The sequence below is a fragment of the Triturus cristatus genome, chromosome 3_2, assembly GCF_964204655.1.
Source record: "Triturus cristatus chromosome 3_2, aTriCri1.1, whole genome shotgun sequence".
In the NCBI taxonomy this organism is placed as follows: Eukaryota; Metazoa; Chordata; class Amphibia; order Caudata; family Salamandridae; genus Triturus; species Triturus cristatus.
The window spans coordinates 821062395-821090351 of NC_140584.1; the positions used below are offsets into that span (position 1 = coordinate 821062395).

At 45.4% G+C, this 27957-nt stretch overlaps 1 protein-coding gene across 6 annotated transcripts in view; it reads right to left on the reverse strand.

Annotated features, from left to right (window-relative positions):
- CASP10 (caspase 10) overlaps window positions 1-27957 on the reverse strand; it is a 204201-nt gene that overhangs the window by 147307 nt on the left and 28937 nt on the right. For 2 of the 6 annotated variants that reach the window (XM_085649013.1, XM_085649011.1), the window contains exon 2: window positions 22271-22362. The exons of the other annotated variants lie outside the window; for them this stretch is intronic. The gene's annotated coding sequence lies outside the window, so the exon portion shown is untranslated. The remainder of the gene's footprint in view (window positions 1-22270; window positions 22363-27957) is intronic. 6 annotated transcript variants of the gene reach the window in all.

Below are 27957 nucleotides of genomic sequence, written 5' to 3' on the forward strand. Positions count from 1 at the left end.
GGTAGAGGAACCAGACAGGGCTGCCCTCTGTCGCCGTTGTTGTTCGCTCTCTCCCTTGAACCGCTCGCTGCTTCGATACGCAGCGATGTGGCCATCCGCGGACTTAGTTGGACTGAGGGTTGGGAGGACAGGATCTCGTTGTACGCAGACGACATACTACTCTACCTCTCCTCCCCTGCGCGTTCCTTGCGAGTGGTACTCTATATTTTCGCCAGTTTCGGACGAAACTCAGGCTTTCGAATTAACTGGAGCAAGTCACTGATTTACATGCTCCATGGCACCGCGCCCTCTCTTCCAAGAGACTGCACGATACAGGTTGCGGATGACTGTTTTCGATATCTAGGTATATTTATAACCACCGATGTCCGGATACGATATGAACGAAACCTGGTGCCTCCGCTGCAGAGGCTCCGAAGGGATGTTGAGGTCTGGAAGAAGTTACCCCGTCCTTGCTTGGGAGGGCAGCGCTGTTCAAAATGATGGCGTTGCCTAGATTTTTATATGCCCTCCAAAATTACCCAGATATGGTACCGCAAGACTTCTTTAAGGAGGTCGAGTCCCTCCAGAGAGACTTATTATGGGATGGTAGACCTAGAATAGCTCTAGGCAAGCTTACGTTGGGGTGGTATGACGGGGGTATAGCCCTTCCAGATATCAGGAAGTACTATTGGGCAGCACAACTGGCTGCGATTAATCAATGCCAGTACGGAAGTGGGGATGACCCAGCGTATGGAATGGATAGGTGGTTGCTGCCAGGTGGGGACTTCACGAGATCACTTTATTCCAGGCCCGCTAGGTACACACTCACAGGCCCCACTAAACACGCAGTCCAGATATGGCACGTGGCCACCAAAGCATTGGGATGGGCCAATAAACTCACGTTGGCCACCCCCCTTTGGGATACAAAACGGTTGGGGACTCTGGGGCGAACCAAAGGGTTTCACAAATGGGACCTCATCGGTATCTCACATATTAGGGACATGTGGGGGCGGGATGGAGTGCTATCGTTTGCTGCACTGCAACAGACATACGAAATGGCAGCATCAGAACAATTCCGTTATGTGCAGATTCAACATGCTCTGCGGGCCAACATCCCGCCAAGCACGGACCTCCCGGAGGCATCCCCGCTCGAGGACAGACTGCTTGATGGGCATTTACCAGACAAATGTATATCCCTCACATATAGAAAACTCATCCATCACACCCCTGACCCCCTTACGGCACTGAGGGAGCAATGGGTAAGAGATGGGCTGGAAATAGATGATGACGAATGGCAGGAGGCGCTTTCCTCACCCAGAGAGGTTGCTATATCGGCAAAATTAAAACTAATACAGCTAAAGATCCTACATAGAGTATACCTCTCAGGGACCCAACTGATTCACATGGGGAGCAGTGTGGATGGGCTATGCATGAGGGGATGTGGAATGCGGGGCGAGTACCTACATGTTCTCTGGGAGTGCCCTGTGGTTCAGATCTATTGGCGGAATATCCTCAAAGTTATGAGTACAGTGTGGGAGTTGCCTTTGCTGCCTGAAGCCAAGAGATGCCTTTTAAACATCTGGGAGCCCACAGATTTAAATGTGAAAGGGAGGTTATGGGTCACACTGGGGCAGACGATTGCTAAGCGTAACATAGCGCAGTTATGGGGGGCCGCCACAGCACCAACGCTGAAGAAATAGAAAGAAGATATGGACTGGTGCATGGTTCGCGAGAAGACTGTATACGTTGCACGGAGCTGTCCCAAAAAATGGGTAGAAATTGGGACCGCGTGGAATGTGTACCAGGGGGGGTTGTGCGAACCGCCGATTGTCTCGTCCCCAGAGGATCACTGTACTGTGTAAACTGCAATGCATGTATTTCACCCATACCCGCTACAGGAAAACAAAAAGCTACATACTGATACTTGTGACGAACTGATACAACTGTAAGTTATGATGTGAAGAATTGTATGACATGACCACTGTTTCTTTACGTTAAATAAACAGTTTGAAGAAAAAAAAAAGATTGGAAAGGCAGAAGGACCCTTCACCAGACTACAGTTAGACTTCATTGAGTTGCCTCCGTGGAATGGATTAAAGTATGTGCTTGTCATAGTGTGCCTGTTCTCGAGATGGGTAGAGGCATACCCCACTAGAAGAAATGACAGTCTCAGTTGCTAAATTACTGTTGAGGGAGTGGATACCTTGTTTTGGTTTTCCAGTTACTTTGGAATCAGATAGACCTCATTTTAATAATGAAATAATTTGATTAATCTGTACTGCATTTAATATTGAACAAAAACTGCACTGTGCTTATCGTCCAGAGGCTTCTGGAATAGTTGAACAGCTTAACGGCACAATCAAGTCAAGATTAGGAAGGTGTGTGCATCCACAATGCTAAAATGGCCAGATGCGTTGCCTCTCGTATTGATGGGTCTCAGAAGTATTGCTGACAGGAAAACAGGATTGAGCCCTCCTGAAGTAATCATGGGAAGGGCAATGAGACTAGCATTTATTCCTGGAAATAAATTGATGAATATAACTGATGATCTGGTATTGGACTATTGCAAAGGATTGGCTGAAATGGTGCGTTCTGTCTCTCATCAGGTTGGAGAAGACGCGGTTACAATGCAGCCAGACCAGGTGCATGATTTGAATCCTGGAGGGCGACAGTGAAGAAACACGCAAGGAAATCGTGTTTAGCACCCAGGTGGGATGAACCACATCAAGTCATACTAGTCACTACCACAGCAGTGAAGTGTGTGGGTTTACCCAATTGGATTCATGCTAGTCATACCAGAAGAGTTCCGAGCCCTTCTGAATAACAAGAGCAACCACTGACTGAGCAAGTTGAAACGTCAGAAATTGAAAGTTGTGAAGTTGAAGAGTCTAGAGTGATAGATTCTGAAAGACAACTATATATGACGAACAGCCAAGTACAAGTCAGGAAGAGTTGATACCAGTGATTAAAATACCTGAAGCTGTTATCGAAAACAAGAAGAACAAATAAATTAGAGAGACAGGAAGGTAGAGAGGAAAAGACAGGGAAAGAAGAACACACTCAGGTAGAAATAAACAAAGCTATTCAGAAACCGGAGCAGGGTAAGATAGAAGAAGAAGAACAAGGTCAGGCAGAAGAAGAACAAATTGAAATAAGACCTGAACAGGACCAGGTAGATGTAGAAGAACAGGTTCAGGCAGAAGAAGAACAAACTACGATAAACCCTGAACAGGTGCAGGTAGAAGAAGATCCAGATACAGAAAATACAGAACAAAGACAATTAGAAAGGGAAGAAGAGCAAGAACAGATTGTGCCCAGACAAATTGATAATAAAACAACTTTAGAAAACGACAAAGAAGGTGAAAGTGCAGTTCAGGTAAAAAAAGTTAGAAAAGGTGATAATTGGCCTGGTGTAGTAAAAAGATTGAGATACTACTTAAGGAAGTCATAGAAACAACCAAAACAAGTAAATGAAGTGTCAAGTCAAACTAGATCCAAACAGACAATAGTAAAACACACACGAAGAAGCCCAAGACTGAGGATTCTGAACAGAAAATACAAGGCCCCTGAGTGGACCTATGTTATTCTAGAAGAATTTGAGAATCTAGATTTAGGAGAAGAATCAGAAGAAGTTCATGTTACACAGATTGATGACAACAGATTAAGCCCACCTTTGAAATAAGGAGACTGAAATTTTGAATAAATAAAGGAGTAAAGAAATTTTCTAAGATTAAAATGGCAGAAGTTGAAGTCACTGGACAACTGAAACGAAGTATGAAATGAAAATTGTTAGGTTTTGTTTATGTAGTATCTTGTTAGTAGTATTAGTATGAGTACCTCTAACAGTGGGAGTACCCTTGTTAATGAAAGCAAGTAATAAGAACACTACAACTACTAATGAGAAAGTAGATAGAATAAAAGGAACTAAAATAGAAATAGGGATAGAGGATGAGATAAACTATCATCATAATGAATCAGATAATGATTCGTCTTTAAATGTGTTTACTAAATTGTTATTTCAGTACGTTAATACAATGGAAATTAGTGATTGTTATGTCTGTATGAAATTACCGTCATCCATGTCAGAAGGGGTTACTTATCACCATATACCCTTGACATATGGTATATCATGTAGTGTTCTATTAAGTTTATTTTATGTAAACGGAAAGCTTCAGTATTTTTATTCAAACTTAGATGCAGTGTTTTCAGAACTACCTATTAGAAAGAATATGAAACCAGTACTTACTAGTAAAGATGCAGTTTATGGGTGAATTTTTCTTAACAATGAGTTCAACAGATATAGCACAAGCACACAAAGACAATTTAACATGTATATTATGTGAAGAAGAAAAGGAGTTTTTGAATTCAGTAGAAGAAAGGAGACAGGATTTAACAAAAAAAGCTGCTGAACAGAAATCCCATGTACCTCCCTGGGCTGAGAAAGAGGGAATGTATGCAAAGGGCAAGGCTCATGCTGCAATGTCCTTGGATTTTGTGAAAAGGGAAAAATTCTGCCTCCATAGATCAAAGACAGATTACAATAATATTTTGATTGGTTCCAGTGAATGTGAACACAACTTCCTAATTTTAGGGGGATGGGGACTAAAAGGGGGAACAGATCCTGTATTTCCAGGAGTATATTATGTTTGCTGGAACAATGCCTATTATAGATTGCCTGCAAGATAGTATGGTAGTTGTTATTTTGGAATAGTTTTTCCAAAGATCTATCATGAGGACAGAAGCAATGAAATGTCTAATGGACTAACAAGGATAAGAAGAGCTAGTTTTTCTGAAATTGTAGGTGATATATTTAGTGCATGGATACCCTCAGTTGGAGTCATTCTAAATTCAGGAAAAATTTGCAAATTGTCAACAATAGTTGATCGTCTTTCTACAGATACTGCCGGAGGTTTCTTGATGATTAATACAGAAATGGTTGCGATAAGGTCTATGGTTTTACAAAATCGTCTTGCTCTTGATATTTTATTGGCAAAAGAGGGCGGAGTCTGTGGTATGTTGAAAATTCAAAATTGCTGCACTTACATTCTGGACAAAAGTAAAGAAATTAAATGGTATATTGGAAATATTACCAGAATGCATAAAGATTTGATCCTACTGGATGTTGACAGTGTACAGGGAAGATTAACAAAGAGTATAACATCAACAGGGAAATGGTTTACTAATTTTGGAAAGAGTTTTCTAGGTCAAATAATATTACAAGTAGTTGTGATAATGACAATAGTATTGACAATAATGATTACATGTAAATGTTGCAGAAGCAAAGGGAAAAGAAGAATACATTTAGAAAGAGAAGGACAGAAAAGAAACGAAAGATGGAATATGAAGAAATTCAGCTAGAAGAGATAAAAGGAAAGATATATAAAATGATGAATAATTTGAAGGGAAAAGAAGTAACTGACATAAATCAAATGCAAGAAAAAGAAACTGAGATATGCTAAAGTTGGCATCTGGGAAGGGATGGGTAATTGTGATGGCTCAAAAATGCCATCAGAGAGGGGATTGATGGAGGAAGGTCTCTTTAGAAAGAGACTTGCTCGGAAGCAATCCACTTGTTTAACTCACTAACAAGTTATTAACAAGGTTTAGTGAAAACTAATACACACCACATGAACACGCGGGTAAGTGAAGCTTGCTTATGTGTGTACTAATACGGATAACAATGAAGACAGACTAATACCGCTTGAAACGGGAAACTCATGTGCGCATGCGTCAACTACATCTATGTAGTATGACTAATTAACGCTTGGAGGTAAATTCTGGCGCATAAGCAGAAGACACTAAAATGGAGTCTTGAAGACCTGCGTGCATGGCATATGCTTAGCTGAAACGAAAACGAGCTATTTTACCAACGCTAATACCGGAAAAGTGTTAATAAGTAAAGGGGAATAGAGTAGAGATGGGTGGTATATAGTGCGACCACTTTATTTGTGAAATTAATATTGTTTTTTCTGACTTTATTACTAGTGCGCATTTGGGCCTCTCACGCATAACTGAATTAAGCTGAGTAATATGAAGACTGGGCAAGTCCACTGAAAGTCAACCCGGAATGATGACCGACATTGAATGGGAGCCAAGGATACGAGTGTTACACCCAGGAAACGGATGGTGAAGAGTTCAACGATGAGGAGTCGTATTCAAAATAAAAAGTGAGAGCGTATGGGAACTAAATATTAATAAAAATTAAGGGGATGGGTTTGCGAACAATAGTTGAACTGATTTTAATGACATGTAAGCATGGTGTGATGGAGCTTCCCCCCTTGCCTGACCAATCATATTTTTACGATATTGAAACTTTAGTGGGTGAAACATGAAGAAACAAAAGGTATAATTAAGATAGATTTAGTTAGTTAGTTAGAATTGAGACGGAGAGACTGAAAGAACCAGATGCTGCGAGTTGTAGATGCTGATGCTGGGGAGATGCGGATGAGGAGCCGAATGCAGAACCTGAAGCAGAACTTTCTATCCTAATTAAATTGGGTTAGATCAGAAGATCGCAGAAGAATCTTGAGGAGGAAAAGAGTGTCAGAGAGTGGTGCGGCGCAATCGTCGGTATTCTAGAGAGGTCAACTATCCTGTCCTGAATCCTGTCCTGAAGTCTTTGTCTTCTGACCTATCCGGGGGGACCCTTACCAGACCTTTGGCCAGGGGGTTGGTCTTTCACACCATTCTTGGTAAATATAATTTCTCGTTATATGCAGATGCTCTTTTCTCTCGGTCCTCTCCCTTTCTGAGCATTGATTATTGTATGAGTCTGAGGTAAATGTTTTTCTTTGGATTTAATTATTTGAATTTTTCTCTCCTATGAATGATGGTGACTGCACTGTATTTTGAAATGGTTCACATGCATTTAATTTAGAAAAAGATTTAAACCTTCCTGAGTCTGTGATTATTTACATCATAATTAAATGATTAGTTAAAATTGTGCTAATTCTCACCATCAACTAGTTCAAATAATGGTCCATTGACCAGAGGAAAGTACTTCTTGATCAGTGAAGGTTTAGTCTGAGATGAACAGAGGTACCAAATAACTAATCCTGAATATTGTGAATATAAAACTTTGACAAACCAGCAGTTTACTCAAAAGTGAGCTTATGGGCCCAGATGAGTATATGGTAGTAGAGTATCTGTTGTTGGTACACCGCTGGATGACTGTCTTCATCGCTGGCGGCATCATGGCATGGCAAGCACTTACAGCATGCAGTTATCTTCTGCACTGGTCCATGTACGGGTCTGGACGTCAGTTCCGGATTACCAAATAGGCAAAAGTAGCACCGGTCTATGGCCTCCACTTATTTTAGGTGCCCCATGACAACGTATCAAAATAATATTGATTTGATCGTAAAAGAAAATTACAATCAAGCTTTCTTAAATTGTTTCCAAAAGATAGAAACACATTTATCAACTCAAAGAAACGAAAACTTTAAATTGAAGACTATAGAGAAAATACTGTATTAATGTAATTACCTATTGAATATTTAAAGATTTGTTGGTTTATTAATTTATTTATTTTTTAATCCTTCGTTAATGACAAGAATTGTTCATGTTTAGTTTTGTGTAATAACGTTGCTTTATTAAAATTGTTTGGTGGTAAAATTAAAAACTTATTAGGAGACAATTTGCGAGGGGGGCGAAATTTCGAATGCCTAGGGGCCTCCTCAGGGTTTGATCCGGCACTGCTGCTGTGCAGGTCCAGGTTGAGGAGCATCTTCAGCCTGAGGACTGAAGTGAGGGACCACAGGTCCTTGACTGGCAAACTTGCAGCTGGAGTGAACGCCAAGAATGGCCCTGGCGCAATAGCGAAGTGTGTTCTAACCTGCTGCTGTCTGCACTGCAGTATCTTCAGCCGGCTCTGAGATGCGCACTGCGCTGGCAATGCACACAGGGGTAGTGCCGTGAGCTGGAACGGCGATTAGGCAGCACCAGCACAGCAGGTGTGTTATAGATGCAAGAAGCAACACACATCAAATTGTACAATGATTCTTTTTCTTATTTTTATACTTTGTGAAGATTAATGGTTGTTTCTACAACCGAGGAACTGTTCATAAAAATAACAGTTTTTATTACTGGTACGGCAAAACATACGCGAAGGGCGCAACAAGTTATTTATGTTTGGTGATGACATAACAAAATGCCTCTATTTGCAAAAAGACACAGCCAGGGTCATAGTAAGACAGACAATAGGCCAGGCACCAAAATAAAAGTATCCTCCATTGTTGAATCACATATCTAATATAGAGGCCCCCATTAGCAATTCGAGGCAGTTCTAAACTCATAAAAATATGATGTATAGGTGTTTTTGCAATGTATGTGAGACTGCATGCCGTTGTGTTTGCTGCAGATAATGTTTGTAGCAATTTCAGGGAAATCTTTAGTAAAAAATACGCCCCGCCAGACTATAAAAAAAAACCAGCTTAAAAACCAGCCCACACGCTCTGCTGTCAGACTGGCCTATCAGGACCTGCCTCATTGCCATAAAGACCAGTCCGACACTGGACAGGGGGTCGAAATGTCTATAACTTCCAATATAAAGGAGCAATGTAATTATAATTTGGAACACATGACGTTCCTGAAATTATTATATCATGAAGGAATACCGGATTGTAATATCACAGGCTGTGCTTCTAATGGACTGCACAGTCTGCAATGATGCAACTATCATCAAATAAGATATTTATAAATAACAAAAAAGGCGACCTGGTATATGTTATGTTATACTGATTTGAATAGTGCACTAATCACCCAAGAGGGGATCCAGATGCTTGGGCAGGTGTGCAGGCGCGTGGTCCTCAAGGTGCTTATATGAAGAGCCAGCTCTTCAGCTTCATGTGGAACTCAAGAAGTGAGGAGGAGGCTCTGATGTGTTGAGGGAGGTCCTTCAATGCCTTCGGTGCGATGTAGGAGAAGCACCTTAAATTACAGAGTGGCTCCACGTTGGGGGATGTTATGCGAGGCCCCACAATTAAATCCTTCCAACAACTACAAACCGAATTTGACCTACACAAATCCCAGTTCTACCGATACTTACAGCTTCGACATGCGTTGATGCCGGCGGTGCGTTCACTGACTTCCCTACCAGAATATCACCCCCTAGAGGGTCGCCTTTTGACAGGGGACCTCGGCCCTCATAAGATCCGACAAATCTATCAAACCCTTACAACACGCGCGCAACACAATCTCCATAAGACACGTGAGCGATGGCAGGCCGATCTCCCTGACCTTACAGATGATGATTGGGTGGAGGCACTGGCGAGCCCCCGCTATACAGCAGTTTCCACTAGATATCGCCTGATCCAATATAAATACCTACACAGGGTCTACTACACTAGAACGCGTTTGTGGAAAATGGGGATGATTCAGTCCCAGATAGGTTTACGTTGTGGGGCGACCGAAGGCACGTTCTTACATACAGTATGGCTCTGCGTAGCGATACAACCCTATTGGCGCAAGGTCCTTGGGTGTTTGGGAAACGTTCTGGCCTGGGAGCTCCCACTCGAGCCAAGACTCACACTCCTACATAGCACCGAGGACATCGGGGGGAACAGATATAAACGACACTTACTGTTTCTGGGGCTCGTGTTGGCGAAGCGGGATATAGCGCAGAGCTGGAAGGGGACCTCCCCGCCCCGCCGAGGGAAGTGGAAGAAAGCCATGGACCAATGTATGATGGCGGAGATTGAGGTCTTTGTGGCACGTGGCTGCCCCCGGAAACATGGGAAGATATGGGGCAAATGGGCCATATACAGGGGTGTGGACCTGCCACAACTTACTCCAGACGATTCAGGGGATCCCATAGAACGCCTGTTGAGACAGGAGAGATAAATACAAGGTGTGGGGTGACTGTGTACAAACATATTAGGATAATAGTAATGATGCCATCCCGGAAACGGATGGGACTACGTGTTGACACGGGGTGGGTGGGGTGGGTGTGGGAGTCTGATGTTTGCAGTCTAGGGGTTGGGGGCGGTAAATCAGCACAATGTGTACCCTGGGGGATGTACTTGCACCATAATCTCTGGATAACTGTGCTGGTTGTTCGTTTAATAAAATCAATAAAACATGTTGTTATAAAAAATAAAAAAAAAATACAGAGTGGCTTGGGTCACTTTCATTTTCGAGGTCCCTCCATAACTCAAGTTTTCTGAAAGGACAAAAAATGATCAAGTGAAGGTGCCTGCAGAATGAGGATTCCTACTGAATCCATTTACAAAACACCAGTCATGTCGCATTTGTTTTAATGAAAACATGACAGAATGCATCGCTGCTGCATGGTTTTCATACAACTTGTGTGTGGCATTTCTATTGTTTCATTGTGCTTATGTGTGCCATTCTATTGCCGACACTTTAAGTGATTCTGCATCACCAATAAAACCAAGCAGTAAAATCCATATGTAGGGGTAAATATCAGAAAGTATCCCTTTTTGCACAGCGAACAGCCCAAGTGAAATGTACCTCAAACAGATACCACACCTTTCAAATGTTCAGGCAAAGTTACAAACCTATTTCCACTTTCTTAAATGCTCATAATGCAACCAACTGTGATGTCATGATATTAAACAGCATTTCGAACCAATCTCGGAGCCTGAGGCATGGACATCATTTAGGGCTCGACAGAGGTAGCTGCTGCAACCCGCGGCTTGTCCCTCGTGACCCCTGCCCTCAGAGTGGGCAAAATCAGTGCCAAGAACCGTGTTCCTTAATTTCTGTCCATTTTTCTTTATACTAATTGTGAATCAATTTCCTTGATTCACTATTAGTGTAATAAAACATGAAGCATATTTCGATGGAATGGGACCTCTTGTGGCAGCTGAGGTAAGTAAAAATGTATGTTGTGTGCGTGAGGTTGAGAGTGTGTTTATGGAGGAGAGAGCATGGGTGTCTGCATGTGTACGCATGTGTCTGAGTGAAAGTGAGTGAGTCAGTGGCAGGAAGGGAGTGAGATTGTGCGTCAGGAGTGAGATTGTGTGTCAGTGAGAATGAGGGACTGAGATTAAGAGTAAAACCAAGTGAGAGACCAAGCATGAATAAGTATGATTGTAATGGGGTGTAAGAGCGTGAGTGAGAATGAATTAGAGTGAGTGTAAGTGAGAGGAGGAGTGTGAGTGAGAACGTGATGAGATGCTTGCACGTTCGTTGATGGCAATGGAACACTGAAGGTATCAATAGTGGTGCTGGCATATTTGAGCCAATTTTTAGCATGGCAGACTCTTTATACTGGCACTAAAACACGAAGTACCTCTTGGCATTAAGGGCACCAAAGGTGAAATACTGCTACTGGCATACTAGAGGTAATTCGTGGTATGTGGGTCACCTGTGGAAAAATACTAGCATACTTGAGGAAATTAATGGTATGTGGACACCAGTGGCAAAATGCTGCTACTAGCACACTGGAGGAAATTCTTGGCAAAAAGGTCAACAATTCAGCATATGGGAGGGCGGCAACCAAGTCAAAATGCTAGCCCGGACATACTTAGGTAATTTTTTACATACGGGTCACTATGGTATATGGATGGTATGTATTGCAAAATTCTGGTAGAGGCATAATTTCTGTCATTTCTTATATAAAAAGGCACCTGTGGCATTTGGGGGTACCCAATAAAAAATGCTGCCCTTGGCAAAAAGGAGGTGATTTTTAGCTTGCACCCTACCAAGCAGTGCAGCTATCTGCTAAAGATATCTTGAGGACATTCATAAAGTTGAGCTAGGTATGTATTCTGCCCGTTGTTTACCATTGGCTTTGTGGTTTGTAACTCACATTTGTCCTGGCTTTCTATTTGCTTGCTTTATCTGCTTTAGGCTGTCCAGCTTTAGTTTGTCCCTCTCGTTCCCCAAACCTTGTTTACTGCACTCTTCCACAAACTCTCTGTAAACAGACCTTTGAATCTTGTTCTTATCTTGTCACATTTGCTGGGCATTCAAAGTCAGAGGTCAAATGTCAAGCTGTGTCTTCCTTGGAAGCTTGGAGTTTACTTTTCTTTCTCGGACTTCAAAGTGAGAGTGTTTATAGGAAAGAGGAATGCAGGTTACTCTCCCCATGAAGCCCGCTCCTGCCCCTCCTATGCTTCAGTTTACGAGGCTGTAACATAACCCTTAAATAGCACATCATGTAACATGTAGATGACAGATTTGTATTTTAGGTAGCTAGGTAAGTGGATGACCTCTTAACACAGAGATCCTTTTGCTACTTGCAGTTACTAAACTGTGATCCTTCTAAAATAGCACAGTGAGATATGACGGACATGTGACTACTACACCTCATAACCCTCTCCGTTTTATATAACAAATGTCTTGTACATTGATTTACATACTTCCATGATTTATTGTCAATGTACGATATGTATGCTATATAAAGCGCTTACACACCCTGGACTAGGGGGAGAGGGGGGGGGGGGGAAATAGTGCTATAAAAGAAATAGAATGCAAGTATTTACATTGTTATCTGTGCAAATGCTGGGACAGACCAACATATCTGACGTTCTTCCAGTGTATGCATGCATCTTATATACTGGGACTGAAAAGAGTCAAATGCATGCCTCTCTTAAGAACCCTTGAAGTGACATGATAACAGGCTGCGAGCCTCTATTTCCCCTCCTTTTCCATGTGTGAGCCTCCAGATCGCACACAGCATCAGATTGGAACAAAAGGCGGCAGATGGCCCCTTAACTTCGTCAGTTATCTTTGTCCCAGCTGGAGGGGATTTTTTTTTTTTTTTTTTTTTAAAGCACCCTTCCGACTGCATGTTACTGCTTATAATGAAAGCAGAACACAGTACAGGCGCTGCTAAACGTGACCTGGTGTCTGAAAATTACACCGTTCAGCATAGGCAAATAGGCAAGGTTGTTCTTCACAATCACAACACAACATCACTGCTCTTCTAAGCACCTCAAAACCACTTCTTTCTTCCCTATCCTTTGAACACGTACTTCCAGGAGCTTACTTTTATTTTCAGACAGCAAGTGCATTGACAATAGAAACTTTAAAATTTAATTTAAAGCAGCGTAGGTTTAAACAGACAAAAAGAACACAATTCTTTCACTTGCACGAGGAGATACCCCGAACTACCCTAGCTCCATGTTAAAATACAAAGTATGCTCTTTCATGGCTATGGTTTACTAAGACCAGACTTATCACTCTGCCTTGGGACACATACACCAACATTACACCTCTCTTTAATCAGTCATTTTGAACTACAGTTACCAGACGGGACATTACATTTGTGTAAAATGAACAGTGGCACCATGCCCAACACAAGAACAGTTCGTGCAGTGCGCTCTCCTCGCGATTTAAAAAAAAATTAACAATTGTTTTTTTATCCCTTGGGTGTCCTTCTGTGACCCCCTGACCAAGGCTAGGGGGTCAGGAACTGTCCACTCTGCCCCCTTTACTCGTTCTCCACCTTTGTTTTTGACCCCCTCAGATTGCGAGAGACAAAATGGCGTCCGACACTTCCTGGTTTCGACCGATTCGAATGTTTACCGACATCTAACAACCAATCAGAATTGCGCTCGCGCACGGCAGGGTGCGCGCACGGTGCGCGCGTATAGATATTGATATGCTTTTAAATGCTATTTTCTCAGGAAATACTTAACAGATTTACACCAGACCTGCAAAAGGCACTTCCTTGACCTTATGGCTACCTCTCTGCCAAATTTCACGTAATTCTGTTCAGCCGTTCGGGCTGTAGCTGCGACTAAAGGTCCTATGGAAAAATGCATGGGGAAAACGCGTTTTGGGACCCCCCCTTTTTCTCGGCCCCCGCTTGACGAATCACCCCGAGATGAAATTCCCCAGTTACAGTTACTGCAGGCAACTATAACTCACGCGACCGCAATCCTCTGCTAATGACGTCAGATATTACATCACTGATGACATATGTGTCTTTCTGAAAAATAAATATTTGTAATATATGTATAGCTAAAGATTAATGGAAGAAGACATGGGTAAATAAGTGTCTAAATACAGTGATGTAATATCTGACGTCATCAGCAGAGGATTGCGGTCGCGCGAGTTATAGTTGCCTGCAGTAACTATAACGGGGGAATTTCATTGGTTTTTTATGAGTGAAATGTCCAGCTAACTACAACATGTGTGAAACCTATGTTTTTTTTAGTGAATTTGCAAGGTTTTTTAAATGCTAATTCGTAACTATAACGTGTGTGAAACCTATGGTTTTTTCAGTGAATATATATATATATATATATTCATTCATTCATTTTCTCGGCCGGGATGAGCAACATCCTGTGATTCTGTGCAAATCACTTAATCTCCCCAAGCCTAACACACACAAAAAACAGCATTGGCATAGCCAATAGGTCTCGCCTTTGGGACCTTATAAGTATTTAATTATGCAGCACAATATCCTTACTGCAACAACATTAACTTATGCATGGCTAAACACGTATAAAAGGTCCCAAAGGCGAGACCTTTTGGCTATGCCAGTGCTTGTTGTTTTTTTTGTAACTTAACCGTGCTGCTGCTCTACAACATGGATGAAAGACATTGCAAAGCCAAGAGCGCTAACATAGACGAGACCTGATGGCTTTGCCAGTGCTTTTTTCTTTTTAAACTTTATCCAATTTCAAAACCCGGACCTATGTGTTTTCTCCCCGTGGCCGCATTGCTCAAGAAACACAACGTCAACAGCTCAGTGTCCCCCAAGCTGTAATGTCCTCAAAGCCCCACCAGGTGGTAATAACTCAGGCACATGGTAGTGGGTAATTATACTGTATTTATTGTATTATTATATGTAAAGGAGAGCGCCGGGAGACGTCTGATCGGCTCCGCGCTCTCTGACGATCTCTAAGATGGCCGCCGCGTCCTACGTCATCGCGTACACGCGAAGACTAGAACGCTACACTACATATCTCCTCCCTTTACAGTCATAACAATTTATATTTAAACAATTTTCTCTGGGTTACTTGCTGTTCGCTGTGGTCCCTTCTCCCATCTCAAAGTCCTTGTACTTCAACGACCTTACCACAGCTCTCCCCATGCGGGTTCGCCTCACCGGAGTTATAGAAGTGTGCTCATCTATTTCTTGGGTGTTCCTGGTTCCCCTTCCTTCACCACTCCAGGGAACTCCACCGCCCGGCGAGCTGAGAGTGCTTCCCGACTGTTTCTCCACTCTCGGATCACTCCTTTCCTCTACTTCTTCTCCTCCTCTTTCTCGGATTACCCCCGATCCAACTCTCTCCAGATTGTTCTCCACTCCTGGTATCTGGGGGGTTCCCGTTGGTCCACTCTCTTTCACACTCCATCCCAAGATCTTGTTGCATTTGGACATCCTATCTTGGGACCAGACTTTCCCGTCAATTAATAAAGCTGCTCGGTTGTAGACTTCTTCTACTTGCATGGGCGCACTGAACTTGCGGTCTCCCTTTCTCCTCAACTGGGCTAGTTTTACTCGCACCCATTCACCTCTATCCAACTCGGCCTCCTTGAGATTCCTCCTCCTGTTGTAATGCTCTGTATATATTCTTTGGGTCTTTTCCAGATTATGACAACCGCGGGAGACCACTTGCTTGTTATCGTGCGCTCCTTCCAGACAACATTGTATCTCATGAACGGGTCTCTGCCTCTGAGAATTTGGAAGGGACTGTATCCTGTGCTTGTCGGGGTGATCCTATACGCCCACAACATGCACTTGAGTTCTTTCTCCCAATCCTTCCCTGATCCTATCGCTGATTGTATCGAGCCCATGATGACCATGTTAAACCTCTCGGCCAGTCCATTCCCCGCTGGATGGTATATGGAGGTATGTTTAACTTTGATCCCATTCCACCCCATGTACGCATTCCATTTGTCACAAGTGAACTGAGGCCCATTGTCACTTAGAAGAGATCGGGGAATCCCTTCTCTGAGGAGAAAACGTTGGTTAGAAATTTTAATATTTTGTCAGTGTCCATGTCTTCCTGTATGTCCGCTTCAGGCCACTTTGAGTACCGGTCCACCATTACTGCCACATATTTCTGGGCTCCTTGGTTGTCCAATATCGGCCCTAAGATGTCGATCGACAAATCTTCCCAAGGGTTAATAGGGTTGTTAATTTTTCCTAAGGGAGGACGCATCATGATTTGAGACTTGTCCGCTCTTTGTCATTTTTCACTCTCCCGCACGTGCCTCTCTATCTGGTTGTCCATCGCTGGCCACCAATACATCTGCTTCGCCCTAAGCTTCGTTTTCACAATGCCTAGGTGTCCTATATGTATGATGGCTAGTAGACGTGGCACCAACGCGTGGGGCGGAACTACCTTTTCGCTTCTTCACAGGAAGATCCCTCCGTCCCCCACCGATAACTCCTCTCTCACTTCGAAGAATTTTCTGAGCGAGGTCCCCATGTGTCTCTTTTCGGGCCAACCCTCAAGGGTGTACTTTTTGACCTCTTCGATGTCCCTGTCAGCCTTGTACGCTTCCTTCCACTCCTGTTCGCCTATAACCCATTCATGATCCTCCATGAATGCCAGGTCTTCTTCCTCAGAGTCTCTCGGAGCTTCCTCCATGGCTGCGACACGACTGAGGTAGTCTGCTACTTTGTTTCGGGTTCCTGGAATGTGTTCTACGCCATACCTGTAATCCAGTAGTTTCAAAGTCATTTTTGCTATGCGGGGGGGGTCGCATGGGCATATCCCGATGATGTGAGGACTTTGACCAGAGGTTTGTGGTCGGTTCTGATTCTGAATCTTGTGCCCCATAGGAATTGGCGGAACTTCTCCATAGCCCATACTGCTGCCAACATTTCCTTTTCTACCACGCTGTACTTTTGTTCCGTGGGCGATAAGGCTCTGGATGCGAAGCAGAGGGTGTTTAGTTCCCCTTCCTTTGTTTCTTGCATCAAGACCGCACCCAGGCCCCTTTCACATGCATCTGTCGTCAACACTGACCTGGCTCGTTGATCATAACCGCTCAAGGGGACTGCTGTGCTGATGTCCGTCTTGATCTTCTGGAACTCTCCCCGAGTCTCTTCAGTCCAATTGAAGGTTGTTTTATCCCGTAGGAGATGACGTAGGTGGTGTGTCTTGGTAGCAAAGTGAGGCACAAATTTGCTGTAGAATTCAGCCATGCCGATGAATGATCTGACTTCTTCCTTGGTCCTGGGGGATGGCGCATCACATATAGCCTTGATATTGGATTGTTTAGGTGTGATACCCTGGTCACTGATCTCATGCCCCAGGTATGTAACTGTTGTCATCCCAAACCGGCATTTGTCCCACTCTGCTGTGAGTCCGTTGCGTTCCAAGACATGTAGGACCGTTGACAGCTTGGCATCATGGTCTGCTTTGCACTTCCCCATTACCAAGATGTCATCTTGGAAGTACTGAACTCCCTCTACTTCTTTGAATAGTCTGTGCATGAGTTTCTGGAATACTGCCGCTGCCGAGGCTAGCCCGAACGGCATCCTGCGAAACTGGTAGCATCCGAACGGGGTTATGAATGACGTCAGTTTTCTGCATGTGTGGTGTAGGGCTATCTGGTGGTATGCTGATGTGAGGTCAATGGTAGAGAACCATTTCACCCCTTTGGTCATTGCCAGCATTTCGTCTATCCTTGGTAGTGGGAATTTCTCTACTATTATGTTCTTATTCAATTCTCTCAAGTCCACACATAGACGCACTTTGCCATTCGGTTTCATTGCTACCACCAATGGAGCCAACCATTCTACGCTGGTGATTGGTTCTATGATGCCATTTTCCTCTAATCTGCATAATTCCTGTTGTACTTTCTCTCCGATTGCCATCGGAATGTTCCTTACTTTGTGACACACCGGTTTCGCTTCCGCTCGGAGTTCTATCTTGTGTGTGAACTTAGTTAATTTTCCAACCTTGCCACCGAACACTGTGGGAAATTCCTCTTTCAGTTTCCCTGTAACTGGACGTTGTCCTTCACCTGTCATCAAGACCTGCGTGATGCCTCCCGAGTTCAACTGTATTCCTAGGTCTCCTTGGTCGATCCACCCTAGCACCGAAGGGCCTTTCTCTGCCACGTACAGTTTGCAGGTCGCGTTCCGTCCTTTGAACTCGAATTTCAATCTTCTGTACCCCATGGGGATAGGGTCTCCCGTAAATGTGACTGGACGAATGTCTGGAGAATCCAGGTGCTTCCCTAGGCGGCCTTTGAAGTGTTCCTCCCATACCGTCTTTTGTATTATGGTGTACGGAGATCCTGAATTCGCTACCATCTTGATCGGTATCCCTCCTATTACCAGGTCACACTGGGGTTTCTTGGGACGGTTGCAGACTATTCCTAGTATGTGTTCTTCAATGCACAACACTCCATCGTCTTCCTCTTCACCTTCCACCTCTGTTACCTGTGCAACGCACTTTACTGCTGTTCTCTTTTGTTTTCTGCGACAGACTTTCTTGTAATGTCCAATTATACCATAAAACATGCATTTCGCTCTGAGCGCAGGACAACGTTTGTCGTAGGCTGGATGGGACAGACCGCCACACCGGTAGCACGTGTTCTTGCCTTCATTACTCGGCTTCTTCACCGGTGCTGACTTGGGCGTCCATTTTGCCTGCCCTCTCACGTCCCCCGTCGATTCCTTGTTCCTTTCTGGTGGTTCCACTTCGGTGACTTCGTTCACCATGGGCCCAACTGTTGTCTCTCTCTTCGCCGCCTCCGCGCATCTCTTTGACAGCTCCGCCTTCTTCACCATGGCTATCACTTCCTTCAAGGTCGCCTCTCCATTTACCCACAGCTTGTCCTGGATCGTCGTGTGCATTACGATCTGATCCTTTATGATTCGTCGTGCAGCACTCCAAATTTACACGTAGCCGCTAACTTTCTCAGCGCAGCCACATACTCTTCTACCAACTCTCCCGCCGCCTGTTTCCTTTGTTGCAAGTTGTATCGGTCTATGGACGTGCACACTGCCGGTCTATAATGCTTGTTCAGGTCGTCGATGGCATGTTGGAATACGTCATCATCTGCCGCTTGTCGTGGCGTCGGGACTATGTTCTGGAACACTCTGATGCTTTCTGGACCTACGCTGTGAAGTAATATCCTCTTCCTTCTCTTACTTGGAAATGCTTCTCCATTTTCGTCTTCTAGGGCTTCCAGATAGTTCATAAAGTATTCTCTCCAGTCTTCCCACTTCATCGACGGGTCTCCTGGTTTCGGCAGGAATGGGATGGGCGTCGTGAGTGAGGGCGGTTGGGCGCACATGTCTGCTCTTCTTCCCGGTGACTCTTCTTCACCCCTTGGGCTACCTGGCGCACTTTGCCTTGGTGTGCGTGGGGGACTCTGTTGCCCCTCTGCTCCACCTCGTCTGTGTCCTGCTTGCCCCGCCAGGGCCTTCGGCGGTCCGTCTGCTTCCCTTGAACTGGAGTACTGGCCTGCGCGCTTCCCGGTCACTGTCTTGGCCTCTGGTCTTCCCTTCTGGTGGGCCTCGTCCTTCCTGTGCAGTTGTTCTACCTGCTATCCCTTGCTTTGGGGTGTGGCTGTGTGGATCACTGTCCTTCCGCCCGTGCCGGTGCACTAGCTGCTGTTATTATTTCTCCAGTGCGCACTGTGCTTTCTGCCTTTTAGTTCTTGCCTTCCCCTCTGCCGCGCTCTCCTTACTGTATGTGCCTGCTTGGTAGATCTTGGTTTCCTTGGTTCTTGGTTAGCTGCCCACGTGGGTTCTGGTCTCAGCCTGGGTATGGATATGTTCCCCCAGGTCCCAGTCTCGTCGCCAGTTGTAATGTCCTCAAAGCACTACCAGGTGGTAATAACTCAGGCACATGGTAGTGGGTAATTATACTGTATTTATTGTATTACTTATTATATGTAAAGGAGAGCGCCGAGAGACATCCAATCCACGGCTCTGCGCTCTCTGCCGATCTCTAAGATGGCCGCCGCATCCTACGTCATCGCGTACACGCGAATACTAGAACGCTACACTACACAAGCCTCTGCCGCGCTAATTTCATGGTCAACACAAGAATCTTACAACGAGGAAGAGTCCGTCTTCCCACCACCACAGTACCCCAGAACTTACTGCGTGTACTGTCCAGCAGGCAGACACCTACTCTACCCGTGCGACCTCCAGACTGCTGCTGGCGCTGCTCAGAAGTCATAACATGCTATGATGCTATCAGTCTGTGGTGATCCGTTTCTCTGTTAGGGCAGCAACATCTTCCTGTTCTCAGACTCGTCTCCTTGCGAGACGAATGAGTTTTGGATCTCCTGCCACCTTGATCATCTCTTCAAATCTCATGTGCTTTATCGTACACATCTGTAAAGTGCGACATCCAGTGTTACCTGTTTAAAATACATGTCAGCAGCGTGGTCGCTGTCTCTTTAAGGAGCGAGCTCCAGAAGGAAACACAAGGGAGAGGGGAAGCAGAGATCAGTGAGAGAATAAAAACAATGCTGCCCCCCCCCCTCCCACTGCTAAAAGCCGCGCCGGGGGCGGGCAAGGGGTGGCTCTTTGGGGATGAGCCCCGGAACACGGAGCGAGACAAGGGGAACACCCATTTGTGGGGTGAGGTTGAGGGTGTGCCCCTTTCTGAACCTGCCCTCAGATCACCGTCAGCTGAGGGGTGATTGTAAATGCGGACCCACAAAATGACCAAAATCCTCCCTCAGACTGGATGACAGCCAGCGCCTGTGACGTCAGACATGTATTCCTCCCTCAGCACCAGTATTCTTATGTAATTAACCGGTGCTCATATAAAGCGCTCCAATACCTTCGTGTCGAGTACGCGGTATTAAAACTTCAAAGAAAAGAAACACGCTGCAAACCCTGGCAGATGCGTGACAGTTATTGTAATAGCAAAGGTGTGCATATAAACTTCGTGGTGTTTTGTGCTGCCGATCCTCGATCCTCCCAGAGTCCTTCCTGTAGCATTTATTGACGGATCAATTACGACATTACTGTTTCTCTTTCAGCAAGGCAACATAAATATCATCTCCTTAACCCCCCCCCCCCCCCCTTCACTGCAGACTCCGCTTTGCTTTTATAAGGTGCCCAGGTTAGCCGAAGGGACATTAAAAGCTCTTGGACCGTGATAACATCCTGGAGTGACTTAATGATATCAAGGAAAGTAAATGTTTTTGTCGATTAATACAGCGCAAATTCGACCCGAAGGTATCAGAGTGCTTTACAGGAGCACCATTTCCGAGGGCACATTAATTTTTGGTAGGCGCGGAGAGATTAAGGAGTTGGCCCAGAATCACAGTATGATGAGCGGAGACACGAACCCGGCTCATCAGCTCCAAAGTCGGTAGCTCTGGCCGTAAGGCTACATCCCCTCCCATGTACTCTAACTGGAACGTGGTCTCTAACGCTGGTGTTATCGTGGAAGGTATTATTACTGTAAACACTTCATGCAAAATTACGAAGATGAAAGCATGCCTTGCTGCCTCTATATCAATTAGGAAGCCCCCATTTCGTGCAAGGCCTCTCTGCCAACTGAGAGTGCACAGAAGAAAAAGGAGAACCAGCGCAGCGCTCATGAAAGGGCACTGTGGTGATAACCAGCACTGTACAAAATAAGTACGGGGGGGGGGGGGGGTTTGGCTGAGAGCAGGCAGCGTTTTCCTTGCGGGAGCGAGCGCAATAATTGCTAACATATGGCTCCGCTCGCTCCCGCAAGGGAATCGCCAAAAGTGCACGCGTTGCATTGAAAGCAATGCAACGTGTGCACGTTTTTGCCTGCACAGCTGAATCGATTAAGGAGTCTCTTTCCTATGCAGCGCCTGCGAGACCTACAAAAGTGTCCGTCTGTAACGCAACTGGTGCTCATGTAAAGCGCTCCAACACCCACCCCGCCTTCCCCCCCCGAAAGTAACATTTTTTATTACAATAAACACCCACCCCGCCTTCCCCCCCCGAAAGTAACATTTTTTATTACAATAAAAATACAGTATTCCAAAACTACCCAGCTTCCCCATTCACAGTCTTTGCCTGCCTTTACTTGCCCATTAGCATCACACACATTTTACTGCAATTGCTACAAAGTGCAACCAACAATAAAATGAAAAGTGCAAACTAAAAAAGACAAAAAAAAGGCAATAAGCCTTCGCACAGCAGATGCAACCTGTGTAAGTCACTGTATTCTAAATGTTACATAAAACAATGAGGACTACAGGATGAAGGAGTCACATGTCATCCATACTGGTAGGCGCTATATTTAAAGGTGCTTGGTTTAGAGAGGTAGTGACGTCGGATTTGAATGTTGTATAGTGTTTGGAATTGGGTTCACTAATGTATTTCTAAACAAAGAAAACATTTTTACCAACATTTGCATAATGAAACATTGCGGAAAACAAAACAAAAAAATCACAATACCTTGCAGTTTGCATGCATGTATTTGGTGACGGTTCATAGCTCACTGTGCTACATTTGGATAGCACATGATGAACTTCAAGTAACAAAAGGATCTCGGAGACAAAAGCAGAAACCCACTAAGAAATCCATATAAAATACATTTCTGGGATATGCACAACACATTGTTTGCAGCAGCCATATGAACCTTCAATGCTATTTTAGGAGTTTAACATAACTGTGATCACTCCCCAGCACATACATTAATTGCAGCGTTATTGTGCCATTATTATTGTTTAAACACTGCTGGACACACAAACTCTGCAGAAGGTGCATTTACACCAGTAAAACATGTGGAAATACAGCACCCACGAGCTCACTGCCAGGTGCGGCAGCACGGGTCGCATCGCACTAAAGCACTGTGACACAAAAACACAAAACACAGATTATTACTGCCCTGAAAAATACCAACGGAAGCTCTGCAACCCATTTCCTGACCTATACTACACCCTGTAACACTCTGCCTAGGCTAATTCACGCCTTTTCCCATATTGGTATCACAAAGTCAATTCTGGCCACATTATTGCATTTTTATTTCTTTTCTTTCAGTCATGCTGCACTGCAGCCACACAGCTGTACAGCATGCCTTCAAAAAAATAAAATGGCAAATAGTAGAGATATTTCGAATGTTTTCTTTGCCATGTTGTAGAGCTGCGTCGCTATATATTGCTCATATACATACACACACACACACACACACACACACATATATACACAAACACATATATAAACACACACAAAGCTAACAGCATTAACCGCATTTTTTCAAAATGTGCTGCCCTGCTGTGCAACATGGCTAAAAAAACATTTACAAACCAAATAGCTCTGGCATAGGCAAGACCTATTGGCTTTGCCAACGCTTATTAACATTTAGGGGGACTCACAGCACATGATTTAAAAAAAAGATTGCGTCAACTCCTGGGTAACGTCAGGTTTCATTGGCTGGACACACCCTGAAAGGATTCGTATATTTAATAAGTGCCGTTTCAGGGCCGTTGGTATTTTAGCAAAGGTATATGAAAACTGTACTTTAAAATTCACTGTTCCACCTCATTCTTTAAAAAAAAAAAAAAATGTCTCTGGGGAGAAACACCCCTAAAAGAGATCAGGCTTACTTGCTTCACTTGCTCACTACAATTCATGTCAAGTATTGTGCCCCAGAACTTTCAAAGATGTAGTCCACACCATAATATAGGTGGTATCTAAAATATACCTCTGTCGGTGTTATGTTGTTATACTAATAATCCCGTGATGATAGGGTCAGGTGACAATTCTTCCTGGAAAAAGTTGGGGTCAAGTGTCATTATGAAGTCACTTCTTGTGATGTCAATAAGGTCAAATGGTCAGTGATGTCACTTCCGCTACCCCTGGCATTTTGGTGAATAGATGTCTGTGCCTATAATTTTATAGTATTTATGCCCCTCAAAATCATCGGTCTCTGCTTTCAACTGTTACGCAGGGACATATGAGTAATGGGAGAGCCATACATATTATGGCCTCTATTATCTATTCCAAGTGTAATTTTAAATAAATAAACAGGCCTCCTGGGGGGGTGGTAGAGGGCGCGCATGCAAGATGGCCACACTTGCATGAGGCCCTTTGCAGCCCAGGCCCAATATCCGTCGTTATCCTGCCCAAACGCCTGTTCACCAAATGAATCTGTGAGGGAACAGTGAGCGGAACTACATTTGAAGCTCAGGAGCACGCATCAAAGTAACGAGGGGCTGCACGGGCGAAGGAATTACCGAGTTGACTGCCGGCTCCCGACATGGCATGGAAAATGGCGGCCAACCTATGAGCGGAGCAGAGCTGCTACTGGCGGAGGAGGCGGGGGCGGCTCCGAGCGGAGACAGACTGCCTTTTTCTCCCGCAGACCCCTCGCGGTAAGACTACGGTGTATGACCCCAGGAAGCAGGCAATACATTCATAAAGGGTGAAATACGCTACTGCTGCGGGAGAGGTGGAACATATCGGTGGAGTCCGAGAGGCGGACCGCGGTGTCCCGAATCCACCCGAAACCATGTGTAGAACGCCTGAGCAGCACACAAGGAGACAGAAAGACTGCCCCGGGAAATCTCTGGCCCAACTCTCCGACACGGACTCCTTTGTGGCTGCGGTGGGGGACGCTGTGACTGGTGCACCTGCAGGCCGATTTGCTGCAGCCATACACGACGGGAACAGAACCCGCCAGGATAGTGTGAGCAGCGGTCCCAGCGATTCCCCGAACCGGGCGCAACTTGTATACATTACGCCGCGGGATCCGTAAGGAGAGGAGCCCAGAACGCTGACCAAGGTGGGTGAGAGGTTCGGGGCTCACATCTACGCCTTGGAAGGGGCCTCGACCCCACAAGCTCAGTGAGCCTGGGTGAGTGCTCGAGGCTGCGGGCAGAAGCTGCTGAGACCTGGCCTCATTGTATGAGATGTGGTGTGTGACTGTATGCAAGTGCACAGATGCGGATAGTTTGCAGCAGCGAGAGGAGCCCCCAATCCGGACCATTAACAGAGGCGAACGTCCACTACACGCCACCCCGCTTTAAGCCCTGTGAAAGTTCTCCCCGAGCATGTGACATGGACACAAAAGTAAGAACGTTGCGCCTGAGTGTAGGCATTGAAAGCTGGCTTTTGTGAAACCTTGACTGGAGGAGACATTGGCAAGGCCCAAAACAGGACGCGACGCGAAGTAGCCAACTAGCTAACTAGCGCAGCGGGAGGGAGCACAACGAGTGAGGGGTAAACTATGGGCAAAACAGATGGCAGGCAATCTAAGTTACCATTTGAGGCACGCAAATCCACACGGGCTTCTAGCTATAGCGAAGACGCAATGGCGGACGGCCCTAACTCTGGCACCCAGACTTCTACGGATGATCTCAAGGAACTACTCCTTACAATGAGGCACAGCCTCACCTTAATAGAAGCCAAGATGGACTCAATGAACACACGCATAGACAATGTCACCCACAAGCTTGACCGACACGACGAGCGCATCAAAGAGGCGGAACACCGCATCTCTAATCTGGAAGACACATCCGTGGGGAGGAAAGAACAACTACTCAATATGAGCGCTTACTAAAAGTTATAGCGGCGAAAAATGAAGATTTGGAATCGAGATCGCGCCGCGATAACATACAAATCTTAGGCATACCGGAATCCACCAACACAGGCCGTATGGAGGGATTTGTGGAACGCCTACTCACGACAGTATTTGAAAGAAGCGCCTTCTCCACGATGTTCATAGAAAGAGCGCACCACTCGCTGCCCATTCGCCCACAGCGTGGAGCTCCCTTGAGACCAATCATCGCTCGAATGCTAAACTATCGAGACCGGGACACTGCCCGGAGACTAGCAAGAGAGCGTAAAACACTTTCCTTTGAGGTCTCTGAATTAGCCATCTTTTCAGATTTCACAATGGCAGTCCAAGAAGCCTGGAAGCCTGCCAATCAAGAAGAAACTACAGCAGGCTAACATCACCTACGCCATGCTATTCCCTGCGCGACTTAGGGTAACGCATCAGGGCAAGCAGCATTTTTTCACCAATCCCCAGCATGTTGCAGACTTCCTGAAAACCATTCTCCGTAGATCTCCCCGTAACGAGCCATCCCTGACCCCTTCCCATTCAAATGCAGCCCTATCTGACACACAATAATACTGCAGGAGATACGACAAATATCCTACGAGTACGCTCTTTCAGCTCTACCTCCGACAACGTGGATTGAAAAGCGGAGCGGGCCGCAGAGCCACACGAGACTCAACCAGTTATTTGACACTGGCATTACAAGCACGGCTGGGCAACAATCAGGTCTGTAAAGATGTCAAGAGACACCTTGGTTGTATTCTCTACAGACGACCTGGACATTCTATCAGGATGTAAGGGGCATTGGGCACCCTTGTGTCCATGAGGGGAGACCGTTGTGTCCTCATGCGTTTTTCCCAACGGGACATCCCTTGAATGTTCGAGGTTTACGGTTTTCTTAATTCTCTTCCTACTTTCTTCTTATTTGTAGTTTTTGCTTTTTTCTTTTCTTTCTGGATCGGTGGGGAGGGAGGGAATGTATATCCCAGCAGGTTTGGGCTGCTGATGTGGGAGGGAGGCAGGATCGGGCTGCCGCTGTGGGAGGAGGGAGCCGGGGAGGGATTGTTGGCGACACTCAGAAACAAGTCACACACAGGCATAACCGTATGCTACTGCACTGCCCACACAGAGCACATAGCAATAATACGCTATGCACCGCATGACTCGCGCTCACTAAATGACTTACTCAAACCGGCTTAGTTATAACTTCATCACTTGGAATGTGAGGGTCCTCGGGAATCCTAGAAAACGCAGACATGTCCTGGCCTACCTGGATAGCCACAACATACATTGCGCCATGCACCAGGAGACTCATTGGCCCCACTGCTGCGACCACCTTCGCGACCTGGTGGGCATAGTATAGATGCTTCTCGACATACTCCACCTATGTTCGGGGAACAGTAATCCTAATTTAAAAAAAATGTCCCATATGTACCCGTGGGGGAATTTGCCGACCCCCAAAGGCGTTATAGCCTTAGATGGGGTCGGATGGCATCTCAGTCTATAACAATTGGGTGCTGCTACGGCCCTAATAATGACGATCCATAGTTCTTCAACATCTTCTGGGGGAAATCTAGACACAGGCTCCACTCATGTGGCATGGGGTGGGGACTTCAATGTCACTCTTGACCCGACAATAGATCGGCAACGTCCACAACCCTACCAATACACGGGCGCCCAACGCCAACTATTAGAGATAGTTACTGCACATGGACTGATAGATGCATGGAGAAGCTTACAACCAACTGACAGAGAGGGCACATGTCACTCAACACACTCCACATGGTCGCACATAGACGGCTGGTTACTGACCAGAGGGCTAAAATTGTGGCTTAAGACAGCGAGACATCTTCCGCGAACATACTCTGATCACTCACCTGTGCTGCTGCCCCTTACTCCACCCTGCTCACTGTCACCATATCAATCTTGGAGATTGCCGGTGAATGCTCTGCTCGATATCCCATTCTGAATGGAATTGGAGAAAGATTTCTTCCCGCGCAACATTAACACTGTGCCTCAGAGTGCATAGGGACACTCCAGACATACTGGACACATTCCATGAGTTCTATAATACTCTTTACAAAACACATCGGACGGAACCGATAGAATTTGAGACATATTTTGACGACATAGCGCTGGGGTGGCCGGGAGACACCCAGAGGGAATTTCTTTTAGCGGATTTTGAAGACGCTGATATACTCACTGCAATCATGCAGCTACAGTCTGCCCGGGCGGCCTACCTGCGGAATTCTACAAAACATACAGCAAGGCCCTCACCCCCATTTTACGACATGTGTACGAAGAGGCGCGTGAGACTGGCATGCTCCCGCAAACAATGCGTGAAGCACTCATCATATCTCTACTGAAGCCAAGGAAACCAGGAGACAGGTGCGACTCCTACAGACCACTCTCGCCTATAAACTGAGACGCCAACATTTTGGCGAAATTGAACACTAATCGAATAAGTCCTTTGATGACAGCACTTGTGCTACCGGACCAATCAGGTTTCATACCTGGTAGAGGAACGCCGCATAATCTTCGCACTCTCTTTGCCCTTATGCAAGACAGACCCAGATCAGGC